The sequence below is a fragment of the Panthera tigris genome, chromosome B2, assembly GCF_018350195.1.
Source record: "Panthera tigris isolate Pti1 chromosome B2, P.tigris_Pti1_mat1.1, whole genome shotgun sequence".
Lineage (NCBI taxonomy): Eukaryota > Metazoa > Chordata > Mammalia > Carnivora > Felidae > Panthera > Panthera tigris.
The window spans coordinates 95,103,171-95,115,535 of NC_056664.1; positions in this window are offsets into that span (position 1 = coordinate 95,103,171).

Consider the following 12,365-nt stretch of genomic DNA (forward strand, 5'->3'; position numbering starts at 1 on the left):
CCCTCCCAGCTAGTAGCCACATTTAGTATGCACAGGGGAACATGTGTAACCAACCAGGAGGGAAAGGTAGCCAGGTGACAAGGGCCTGACTGCCACTCACTGGGCCTGGCATTACTCTGTTACCACCCCACTTCAGAGGCAGAACTGCCCCATGATCTAGTCCCGGCTCTTCGGGGAGGTGCCCCCCGAAAAAAAAAGTCATTTATCAGCACCGTGCGCCTCCACACCCCAATCTATAAAAACGAGATAATCACACTTACCCTCCGAGTGCAGGTGTTGTGAGGAGTAATTACTGCCCATGAGGGCTTTGAGATGGTCAGATGAAAGGCCTCAGAAGGTAAGCCTTGTAATGAGCATGGTTCTTCTTTTGGGCTCTCAGCTTCCCAGCTAGTGACATCCACCAAAGTCACTCTCCAGGGGAAAGGAGGTGTTATCGTGTTGATAAGGTAGATGTGAAATAAGACCAATATTCAGGGCAGGGTCCAAAATTCTTAATGCACTTGTGCAGCCTTTTCCACTGATAGAATGTGCATGGTAACTGAGTCGTTGGGTGGGAGTCAGCTGGTGGAGGCACAGCCAGGTAAAGTCAAACAGGAGCACCACAGCCTGCATAAAACCTTTCAAATGTGGGGGTATCGTTGCAGAAATCCCTTTTTCCCAGGATCTTTCTATGCCTTTCTTCTTGTACAGTTAGGCTGATTAAAGCTGTGTCCATAAGTGGATTTTGATGGGAATGGAAATCATACCGAGGTTTTCAAATCACGGGCAGCTGAAGCTGTTCTCAACTAGTCTTTCGACTTGCTGGAAAAGCCTGGCTTTCTCTGTCCCACATGTGGGGGTTCCACACAGATACACAGACACCCACCTGGATCCTGCTCTTCTAGCAGCAGAGTCCCTGGATGTACTTCCTTCTTTCACCAAGAGCACGGTCCCTGGCAAGAAAGCCCCTATCAGGTGACCCAACAACCAGCCTGTTTGCTAACCTCTCTGGGGCCATTCTTGCAGGATTATGAGAGATCTTGGAATATTTTCGCATTCAATCAACCCTTAGACTGAGAGGGCTTCTGTAATTACAGAGCTTCTGACGGGATTACGGTGTCTAAATACCAAAAAGATGAAGAGTGTGGGCTTTGGAGATAAGAGGACGCAACTCGAAAGCACAGCTTTCCACACTGGCTTGTGTCCCTGGACAAGCCCTGACCTCTGTGCCTTACTCTTCCCCCTCTGTGAAACTGAGCTACAAGGGTTATGAGACACTCTGCGTAATGGTGCCTGGCCCGTTGTAAGTGCTCAATCCCTGTTAGCCCTGCAGAGAAAGAAAGTGTGGAATGGCTATGATTCTAGCTTTGAGAAGCTAATTTTCTTCTTTTTTTTTTTAATGTTTATTTTTGAGAGAGAGAGCACGCACTTGTGCATGTGAGTGGGGGAGGGGCAGAGAGAAAAGGAGACAGGATCCGATCGGAAGCAGGCCCTGAGCTGTCAGCACAGAGCCCGATGAGGGGCTTGAACTCACAAACCACGAGATCGTGACCTGAGCAGAAGTCGGCTGCTTAACCGACTGAACCCCCCAGCCGCCCAAGCTAATTTCCTTTTTTATCACTTGCCATGTGAGTTGTGCTAGGCTTATGCCAGAAAATGCCAAAGGGGGTGTTGGTTTGTCTGGGACACGCTTGCCTTACTTCCACGTGACCAGTGCGTCTGCTGCCTCGTACGGACTGGGTCAGCCTCGCTGGTCAGTGGTGTTTCTCCCCTTTCAGACAGACACTTCAGAACTCTTCAGGGTAAAGGACCTGCTCAAAAGCCAGTGAAGAGAATCAACTCTGCTGGCAGCACCCACCTCACTCACCCATCCCTGTGAACAAGGCCGTGGCCCCAGTGGCAGCAGCTGTAAACTGAGGAGGGGGCAAGGGCGGCTTGGCACAGGGCTGCTCTGCTTTCGAGCTCCAATCCAGGCCAGTGCTGCGCTCTTGATGCACATTTGAACTTTGGTGTGTTTTGAAGCTGCAGTTTTTTAAAACTTAGCTACATACTAAGCTCAGTACTTAAAAAAAGAAATCCCACAGCACCTTCGGCCACAGCGCTAGGCCACAGGTCTTGGTCGGAAGCCTGTACCGCGTACGGGGTTAGCTGGATCCCATGGTCATGGAGGAGCCTTTGAAATGATTTCTGAGGCAGCTGTGATCACAGCAGAAGGGTTCCTGCCAGGAGAGGCTGCTCGCCCAGGTTGTAGCTCACATTAGCCACCCCTGCCACCCCCAGACCCCACAGCCGTGTCTTTGATGGCTTAGAGCTAGAGCCAAGCTGGACATCTGTTGAAATGCCTGCTTTTGAGGAACTAAAATGAGAGAAGATAACCAGTGTGATGGTTTGAATGCCTGTGTGCCCAGATATTCATTTGTGGAAATCCTAATGCCCAACGTGTTCCCATTAGGATGGTCCTGGGAGATGCTTAGGTCACGAGCGGAGCCCTACTTGGATGGGATTAATGCTCTTATAAAAGGGACCCCACAGGTCTCCCTTGCCCCTCCCCTTGCCACAATAGGAAATGACAAGTCTGCAGATTGCAAGAGGGCCCGCCCTTGACCATGCTGGCACCCTGCCCTTGGACTTCCAGACCCCAGCACTGTGTTATTTCTGTTGGTTAGAAGCCACCCACACCAGGCTGTTTTGTTACAGCTGCTGGAACTGTTAAGACAACCAGCAACGTAGGGACTCTCACATGAGCCTCTGTGGAGAGAATATCTGTCAATACAAGGAAGAAGTATGTGTTTGGGGAAGAAGAATGCAGTACTCCACACTTGCATCCATACTCACATTTGTACACGTATGACACATCTTTTGTTTTCTGATTACTTTTATCATTTGTTTCAAAATGAAATTTTGGAAAAGTACAAAGAGCATGAAGCCACCTGAAGCTTCACCGCCCAGCCTTAGAGGATGAGTGCTGGATGATTGTGGTATGTGGGAAAGTATGCCTCAGTCCTCTCTCCTGAACTGGCTACGCCATCTTGGACGAGTAATTGGACTTCTCTGGACCATAGTTGCATCATGTGTGAAGGGAGGGAGGGATGCTGAGGTCTTTCTGGTCTTCACATTTTACAAGATGTCAGATTCTAGGATCGCAGACCTCAGGTAGGGAATGGAGAACTCCTCCATGTTAGCCAGTGGCTGTTTAGGTCAGACAACTGTGCAGAAACCAGGTGCTTCTGAGAGTGTTTGCTTCACTTGAACATAGTGGCCTCGTTAACATTTCCTTGCACATCCTGTCAGGTGTCTGAAGTCTGGCACAATCACCTCATGTGTCGGAGGGCATCACTCAGCCTGGGGCTCTGGAGAGCTGGGGTGAACTTTGGCCCTGTCCCCAGATTCCAGATGCCCGGGGGCCTTTATGCAAGGCCTTTAACATCCCTGAGCCTCAGATTTCTCATCTGTAAAATGGGGATGATAACGTCTTCCTTCCCTAGCCAAGAGAGTTACTCTACCAAATCAGCAGTTGTGCACAAAAGCATTTAGGAGAAAAAAAAAAATACAGCCCTAAAAAACATGTGAAAGAGATACGATCAGGTGTGTGAGTGAGTCCGTCCGCTAAATGGAAAGTGGGGCTCCACTCTGGGTTCCATCCTGTGCTCAGATAGGGACAGCCTAATCACCACAATCAAGAACTCAAACATCAGCGAACTTACTAAACAGGTGAATGGGAAATAGAGAGGCAGTTTCAGACCCTGGCTTTCGGTAAATGCTAGCATTACAGCCGCAAAGCAGGCAGTGCTTCGAGAGCAGGTGGGAGATGAGGAGAGGTTTCCTGGCCCCTGCCCTTCACCTTGGTCACTGACTCAGTGTGAAACAGCGCCTGCAGGGAGGAGGAGACTTCTCATCCTAGTTCACAGATCAGCCTGCGGCCACAGTGGGGGCAGTGAGCTGAGTTCACGGCAAAGGATGACTAAACAGCCTCCTCATCATTAATAACAATAATACTTGGCATTTATCTAGTTCTTTATGTTTTCAAAGTGCTTTACAATCATTAATTAGTTAACTAGCACTCACTACCACTCCACTGTCTGCCGCTGTGCTGAGCAGACAAAAGAGGCTGGCAGGACCTGCCAGTTTACCAGGGGACGGCAGAGCTGGGGAAAGTGAGGGCCGGGGCATGCGAGGTGAAGAGTGGGGGTGGAGGGGTATGAACATCAAAGACTAAATCTGGAAGGAGATGGGAAACATCAGTGCAAGTAGATGTGGGTATACTCCTTGATAAGTATGCCAGGCACAAAGGCAGGGACAGGATCAGCCCTCGAACAACTGGCTTCGGTCCTGGGTGGGTACGGATGGGGCCTCACAGGGGGCTGAGGATCTCCCTAAAAGCAGATCACTCCTGCCCCTGTCGAGTGAGCCGGTACAGGAAATAGGTGGCACCCGGGCCCTGGACAGTCAGTGTCAATCCTTCCACAGAACACAGATTCCCTCGCTCCTCAGAACGTTAGTGAATTGGGGAGTTGTCGTTCTCAGGTCCGGGGTTCTGTGTGCAGCCGAGATCCAAACCCACTGGAACTGTTCATCCAACTTGCCCTGGATACATAGAGATGAAGGTAAGCTTTCTCCCCGTCATCTGTCTCCCGGGCTTCAAATGAAGCTGGGGCAAAAATGCAGAACCGTGGATGGGAGGGAAGTGGCAGAAGCCACAAGTGTATTCAGTAGAGCTGGAGGGCCAATTGTCAGCCACCTGCTTACATGGAAATCTGATAACTATTGTACTTAGAGAGTAGAAACCAAAGTCATAAGCCAAACGAGTGACCAGAAGAAAGCGGTTAGTCATCTTTCTTCATGAGTGATCGCAATACTCCCGAAGCTTCTCCACCTGTAACTTGCAATTTGGGGCCTTGTCTAATGACAGGGTGAGCTCCCCTTATTGATCTTCAGACTTCTTAGTAAATTAAATGGCAGGTACACAAAGAGGCAAGGGACAGGAGTGTGGCAGCAGCTTCACGCTCTTGCTCTGTTAAAGGAGGTTCTTAAAGCCTGTGGATCTCCGGGTTGCCCCAGAACCCCAGGACCAAAGGCCTGTGGCTGACAGAGCCTTCTGTGGCCAGTCCCTTGCAGTGAGATAGGCCTAATCTACTGATTAGCCTTGATTTATGGCCCTCCTCGGGGCCTTGGGCTGTACCTTGTCAGATCTCAGAAACTAAAAGGAAGGCAAGGGCTTGGCTTCAACTGGGCTGGAGGACCCAGAAATGATAATAATAATTAACACAGCTCAATTTCCACTTGCACCATAAACAATAATTAATGCACACAGCAGTCCAGCGAGACATCTAAGTTTGGATTATGAGCCTTATTTTGCAGACAGGGAAACTGAGGCCAGGAGGTTAAGTGGCTTTTTCAAGGCCACACAGAGACTCAGTATCATACCTGAAATTAAAATTTGGGCTCTGTTGTCTCCTGCTCTGAGGCTTGGATCACACCTCTGTGTCAACAAAGACTTGAGAACAACATCAAACTTACACTACTAGAAAGGCTCCTGGAGGGGAGTTTAGGGGGAATAAATGATAGGTGAGTGTAGCACTGGCCTTCTAGTCTAGATCAAGCCAATCACCTGCCGTTAGTGGACAGCCTCTAAACCAGAGACAAAAACTGGCAGCACTATGTCCACCCTGTAAGGAAAGGCTGTATTCCTGACAACTGCGATTTTTTTAAATGTTTATTTATTTTTAAGAGAGAGAGAGGGGTGCCTGGGTGGCTCAGTTGGTTAAGCATCCGACTTTGGCTCAGGTCATGATCTCACCGTTCGTGGGTTTGAGCCCTGCATCAGGCTCTGTGCTGACAGCTCGGAGCCTGGAGCCTGCTTCAGATTCTGTGTCTCCCTCTCTCTCTGCCCCTCCCCAGCTCACACTCTGTCTCTTTGTCTCTCTCAAAAATAAATAAACATTAAAAAGAGACAGAGAGAGAGACAGAGTGCAAGCAGGGGAGGGACAGAGAGAGAGGGAGACACAGAATCTGAAGCAGGCTCCAGGCTCTGAGCTGTCAGCCCAGAGCCCGAAATGGGGCTGGAACCCCAGACACCGTGAGATCATGACCTGAGCTGAAGTTGGATGCTCAACTGACTGAGCCACCCAGGTGCTCCTGACAACTGCAATTTCATGTAAATATCACCAGTATGTTATACTTGCCTTCTTTGCCTCCTTCGTTGTGTAGTTGGTCTAAGGAGTTGATAGAGCTGTTAGTTGCCTTTACTTACTATACACTAAGCAACTGGAGATGTTTTCCTGATGATCTAGACACCACATGGAAATCACCTTTCCTTGTGCTTACTTTGCCCAATTGTTGCTTGAGCATTACAAACCTTGCTTCAACTTAAAAACCTCAAATACGGCTTGTACAATAATTCAGAAAAGACTCCTTTGAACTATGTCACTCACATGTTCATATATCTACTAATTGATCAAGTCGACACAGAATACATAAAATAAAGATACCAACCAGTTATGTTTTCCAAGGAAGATAATTTTTAGTGCACTTGTTAAAAGGATAACCTTATTCTGGCCTTAGTTGTCAGTGACAGGAACACCATTCAAAATGGCTTAAAGAATTCCAGGGACAGCTTCAGGTATTTCTTATAAGAAAACTACATCTCTCCCTCTCTCGGCCTGACATCGATTGTCCTGCTTGGAGGCAAAGGCAGCCACTTGCGTTGGGCTGACTTCCTCCAGTGGGGCATTCCTATCGACAGAGAGCCTTCTTTACTGATAGCACAGGGAGAAAGTCCTGCGATTGACCACGGCTGGCCCACTGGACTCCAGGCCCTCTCTGAGGTCACTGTGACAGGTGGATATGTCACTCTGGTTATCTAGGCCTAGACAGGCCACATGATTGCTCACGGAGCCAGGACATGGGGGTAGCCCCTCATAAAACATTGGGGTCAAGTATGGGGGAGTGGTTCCCCAAAAGAAAACTGGGGCACTGCTTACAGAAGAAGAGGAAAAGGAAGTAAGGCAGGTGAAAGAAACAGATCTCTACTGCCTTACATGTAGAAATTTCAAAGCCAACATTTTACCATGTATACTAATAACATATTCTTCTAAATGGTATTTCCATCTCCCTCATGAAATACTAGCTTGGCCCTCAAATACTATTGCTAAGTGACAACTGTCTTGAGGAACTTAAAAGCAAATGTATCCCCAGCTACTCTGGATGCTCATGGTCATGGACCTCAGGACCACACTCTAAAGCTTGGAGAGGCAGACAAGAGGGCAGACAAGAAGAGGGCACACAGCATGTAAAGCCAAAAAGTGTCTCAGTGTCTAAGAGATCTGGCAAATGCCACAGGCTAGGTGCATCTTGATTTTAACATAACATTTGGCAAAGTGTTTTCCAATATACATCTGCATCATTTAGGGTTTCATGAGGAGCACGGAGTATTTCTGCAATTCAAAAGAAACCAAAAAAATCCAAAGAAAATAAAGGTGTCGTGGGGTAGGATGATAACGATGTAGCTAGAGGAACGCCGGGCTGAAAAACGCAGGTGCGAATCCACACCCAAAGCATGTTACTCAAATGCTCCTGTTAAACGTTAGATGTTACCTTGATAGCATCTGAAAGCTGTCCTCTTGTGGCAAGCTCCTCAGCCCCCACCTGCTCACTGTCAGGGATGTCTCGTGTATCCTGGGTGTCCCATGTTTTTCCAGCCTTTGCAGGGCACCTTTCCCGAGTAACCTGTCTGAAAGTCCATCGCTGCCCTGAGCCACTGGTCTTCCTCATTGCCACCGTCTTTTCTTAGCTACTTCTCACTGAAGCACTGGTCCACCACCAAGTGGCCAGGAAAGATGGTTGTCCAGTAACATGTGGCTGTATATCTGAAGACTTTTTTTTTTAGAAAGAAAACCCTTTAAGAGAGTCCTTTCCAGGGGCGCCTGGATGGCTCAGTCGGTTAAGGGTCTGACTCTTGATTTCGGCTCAGGTCACGATCTCCCAGTTTATGAGCTTAAGCCCTGTGGCGGGCTCCACGCTGACAGTGCAGAGCCTGCTTGGGATTCTCTCTCTCTCTCTCTCTCTCTCTCTCTCTCTCTCTCTCTCTCTCTCCCCTTCCCCCTCCTCTGCTTCCCCCCACACTTGCTCTCTCTAAATAAATAAACTTTAAAAAGAGAGAGAGAGAGAGAGTTCCTTCCAGACAAAAGGACAAATTAAGTGCGAGGACTAATTCCCTTCTCCCCTAGAATATAAAAATCACTCACAAATCCAAAATGGAAATTTTTTGGTTTCAACCATGTCTGAGGCCAGACTCAACTTTCAGTAATGGGGAAGACTACTGGGAAATTTGAAAATAGAATTTTTGGTCCCCGTCACATCAAGGTGAAGACAAAAAAAGTGTGCCTGCCAAATCTGTAGATAGCCAAGCATGGAAAGGACAACCTCTGTCCTGAATGACAGAATAAAAATCTTGACCTAATCATCATGAACTAAGCCAGAGAGGACACACTATGTCTCCATGCTGACAAGATCATCAGTGGCTCAGGTAGAGATTGGGAGAGACGGGCTTAACTTCATTTTGGCAGGGGAACAAAGAACTATTGGGTTTAACTGATCAAGATTAGTGCATGCCAGCTGTGGGATCTATCTCCTAATAAGTGATCTTGGTAGGACGATGTTGTTGCAGCAGAGGGAGTAAGTGTAGTCAGATCAGACCCCATCCACTGGCCATTGGCCCTTGTCCAGAGGAGGGCATTTGGTAAACAGGGGAAGTATAAATCCTATCACACAAGATCGTGGGTGCTTAATCTCGGGCAGAGAACTTGAGCTGAGGTGAGGCAGTGACGCATAGGAGTTGTCTTTGAATATTTAAAAAAAAAATTTTTTTTTAATGTTTATTTATTTTTGAGACAGAGACAGAGCATGAACAGGGGAGGGGCAGAGAGAGAGGGAGACACAGAATCTGAAACAGGCTCCAGGCTCTGAGCTGTCAGCACAGAGCCCGACGCGGGGCTCGAACTCACGGACCGTGAGATCATGACCTGAGCCGAAGTCGGACGGCTAACTGAGCCACCCAGGCGCCCCTGTCTTCGAATATTTAAAATTAGACTTGGAGTGCCTGGGTGACTCAGTCGGTTAAGTGTCTGATTTTGGCTCAGGTCATGATCTCACAGTCATGAGATCAAACCCCAACTCGGACCTCTGTGCTGATAGCACGGAGCCTTCTTGGGATTCTCTCTCTCTCCCTCTCTCTCTCTCTCCCTCTCTCTCTCTCTGCCCCTCCCCTGCTCGCATGTGTGCACGAACACGCACTCTCTCTCAAAACATATAAATAAACATTTTTTAAAAATTGGACTTAAAACTTTTTCTGTGTTGGTCCCGTTGGGCAGAAATTGGAGCAGTTGGTGAAAAAGTTGCAAGGATGCAGGTTTTTGCTCGAGTTCAGTATCAGGAACTTGTGTGTTCATAGAGGGGCTGCTTGGATCCCATGCCTAGAGGCAGAGACTTCATGATCCCACCTCAAGGCTGCCTTAGTGGGATTTCTACCTGCATGGGAGGTGGCACAAGATGGCCAGAAAATCCCTTCCTACTCCAGGAGAATGAGCCGCAGAGGAAGAAATATAAGACGGTGTGTCCCAGTCCATCTCAGGTTATGCACAATAGGCCCAGCGCATACTTGTAGAGGCCTATGAAACTGTTTTAATTTTGTTCTCATATCAGAAAAAAAAGAAAATTTTAGGACTCACAAAAATCCATAAAATTTTGGTAACTGATCTACTTCAAATGAAATTCCCAGCTTCACATTAGGAGTGCAGAGCAGAACACCACTGTCTCCAGAAAGATGGCCTGCTGGGCTGGGGCATTCGTTCACATAGGCCTGGAGGTCCTGGATGCTGGGGGCAGGAGTCGTGGGGAGAGGAAGTGAACCCAGCATGTGCATGCCATGTGACTCAGCATCCCGGCATCCATTGGTGCCCGGTCCGGGCAGTGTGGGGATAGAATAGGACTGGGTCACAAGATTGGACATCTGGGTGGACACACACACAAAAAAATCAATTAAATTTTGTCTAAAAGAGATAGAAATGTTGAAGTATTTAAAGTTATATTAAAAATAATTTTTATATACATATTATTATGGTGGGAGGGGACCACAAAGGCAACAGTGCCCAAGGCCCTCAAAGGTCATAACGTGGCCCTGGCCTGTGGTAAGGCCCAGCTGCATCCACGCCCTGGCTCTCTCCGGGGATCCCTTTCTGCCTGAGGCCTGGCCACAGCTGTGCACTGTTACTTATAACCCAACTCCTAACCTACCTATCATCATTCTGTGGATCTGGAGATGATCTTGGCATTTTTTTTTTTTTTTTTAGTGTTTATTTATTTTTGAGAGAGAGAGACAGAGCATGAGCAGGGGAGGGGCAAAGAGAGAAAGAGACATAGTATCTGAAGCAGGCTCCAGGCTCTGAGCTGTCAGCACAGAGCCTGACAGGAGGCTCAAACCCACAAACTACGAGATCATGACCTGAGCTGAAGTCAGATGCTTAACCAACTGAGCCACCCAGGCGCCGTGCCCTGTTTTTTTAAAAAAAAATTTTAATGTTTATTTGATCTTGGCCTTTTTTTTTGAAAAAGCAGGACATTCTCCATGTCAGAGGCAACCACTCATTCTCAGCAAACTAAAAGAAAATATAAGATGGACTTGACCACACACATTTTTCCTTCTTCTCATCCTCTGAAACACTGAACATCAACCAGCCACCAAATGTGACATTCGGTAGGTGGGAATATGGGACCACAGGTGCTTGCCATACTTCCGAAGTGGGCTCTACTGTCCTAACACCTTCTGGGCCTCTCACCTCACCTCCCCGGCCTACCTCCAACACCCAGGCAGGTGGAAGGTTAGGGGCTTGCTTAGCTCTGTCCCCATGGGCTTGTTTCCACCACAGACAAGACCCCATGATACCATGCTCCATGAGGCACACATATGTTCTTATTTTGTTGCATTGAAAACATTGCTGGAAATGATGGTCCCAGACTACAGGACCAAATTGGAAATAAACTGACGATTAGATGCTCTGCAGGGAATTAGCAAAGATAATTTAGAAAGAAACCTCAAAAAGGAAGCAGGATGCCATGCACTTTTCTACATTTCCCCACTATAATTTTCCTCGAGGTATATGTCCTCCCTAGTGCTCTGTAATTGTGTTTCTTTCTAATTGTGGTAAGATAGGCAAATGTAATAACATAACATAATATTTAATATATAATACATACTGTATTTATATAATATTTAATAACATAATATTTATAATTTTAACCATTTGTAAGTATACAACTCAATGGTATTAAATACGTTTGCAGTATTTACAGTTGTGTAACCACATGTTATCTATACCCAAAGCTTCTTCATCATCCCCAACAAAAACTCTGTACCTGTTAAACAATAACTTCCTCTTCCCCCTTCTCCCAGCCTTTGGAAACCGCCGTTCTATGTTCTATCTCTATGAACTTGCCTATTCTAGGTATTTTCTATAAGTGGGATCGTACAGTATTTACCCTTCTGTGTCTGGCTTTTTTCACTAAATGTAATGTCTTTTTTTTTTTTTTTTTTTAATTTTTTTTTTCAACATTTTTTATTTTATTTTTGGGACAGAGAGAGACAGAGCATGAACTGGGGAGGGGCAGAGAGAGAGGGAGACACAGAATCGGAAACAGGCTCCAGGCTCTGAGCCATCAGCCCAGAGCCTGACGCGGGGCTCGAACTCACGGACCGCGAGATCGTGACCTGGCTGAAGTCGGACGTTTAACCGACTGCGCCACCCAGGCGCCCCATCACTAAGTGTAATGTCTTAAGGGTTCATCCATGTGTAGCATGGGCGGGAACATCATTCCTTTTTATGGCAGAATAATATTCCTTTATGTGGATATACAATTTCTTGCTTATTCATCCATGTTTTGAGGGACACTTGGGTTGTTTCCACTTTCGACTATTGTGAATAATACTGCTATGAGCATTGGTGTGCAATTATCTGTTCAAGTCCCTGCTTTAGTTCTGGATACATACCAGGAGTAGAATTGCTGGGCCATACACTAGCTTACGTCTAGCCTTTTGAGAAACCATCAGTTTGTATTGTGTTTTGATGGCAATGCTCAGCAGTTGGGTAGCTCTCTTGGACAGAGATAGTTAGGAGGTCTGGGCTGGGAGGAGACATGAATAATCGCTGCAGCTTGACATCAGGCCAAAGGACCTGCGAAAAGCATGGCTGTACCTCAAGCATTCTCAGCCTGCAGTGCTGACAGGCCACCCCAGGCACTTCCCTTGCCAGGGTGGTTGTCACATGGACAGAAACCAGAAAATCATTTGACAAACAGAATTACTCACTATCCTTCCCTGATCACGCAAGCACAAT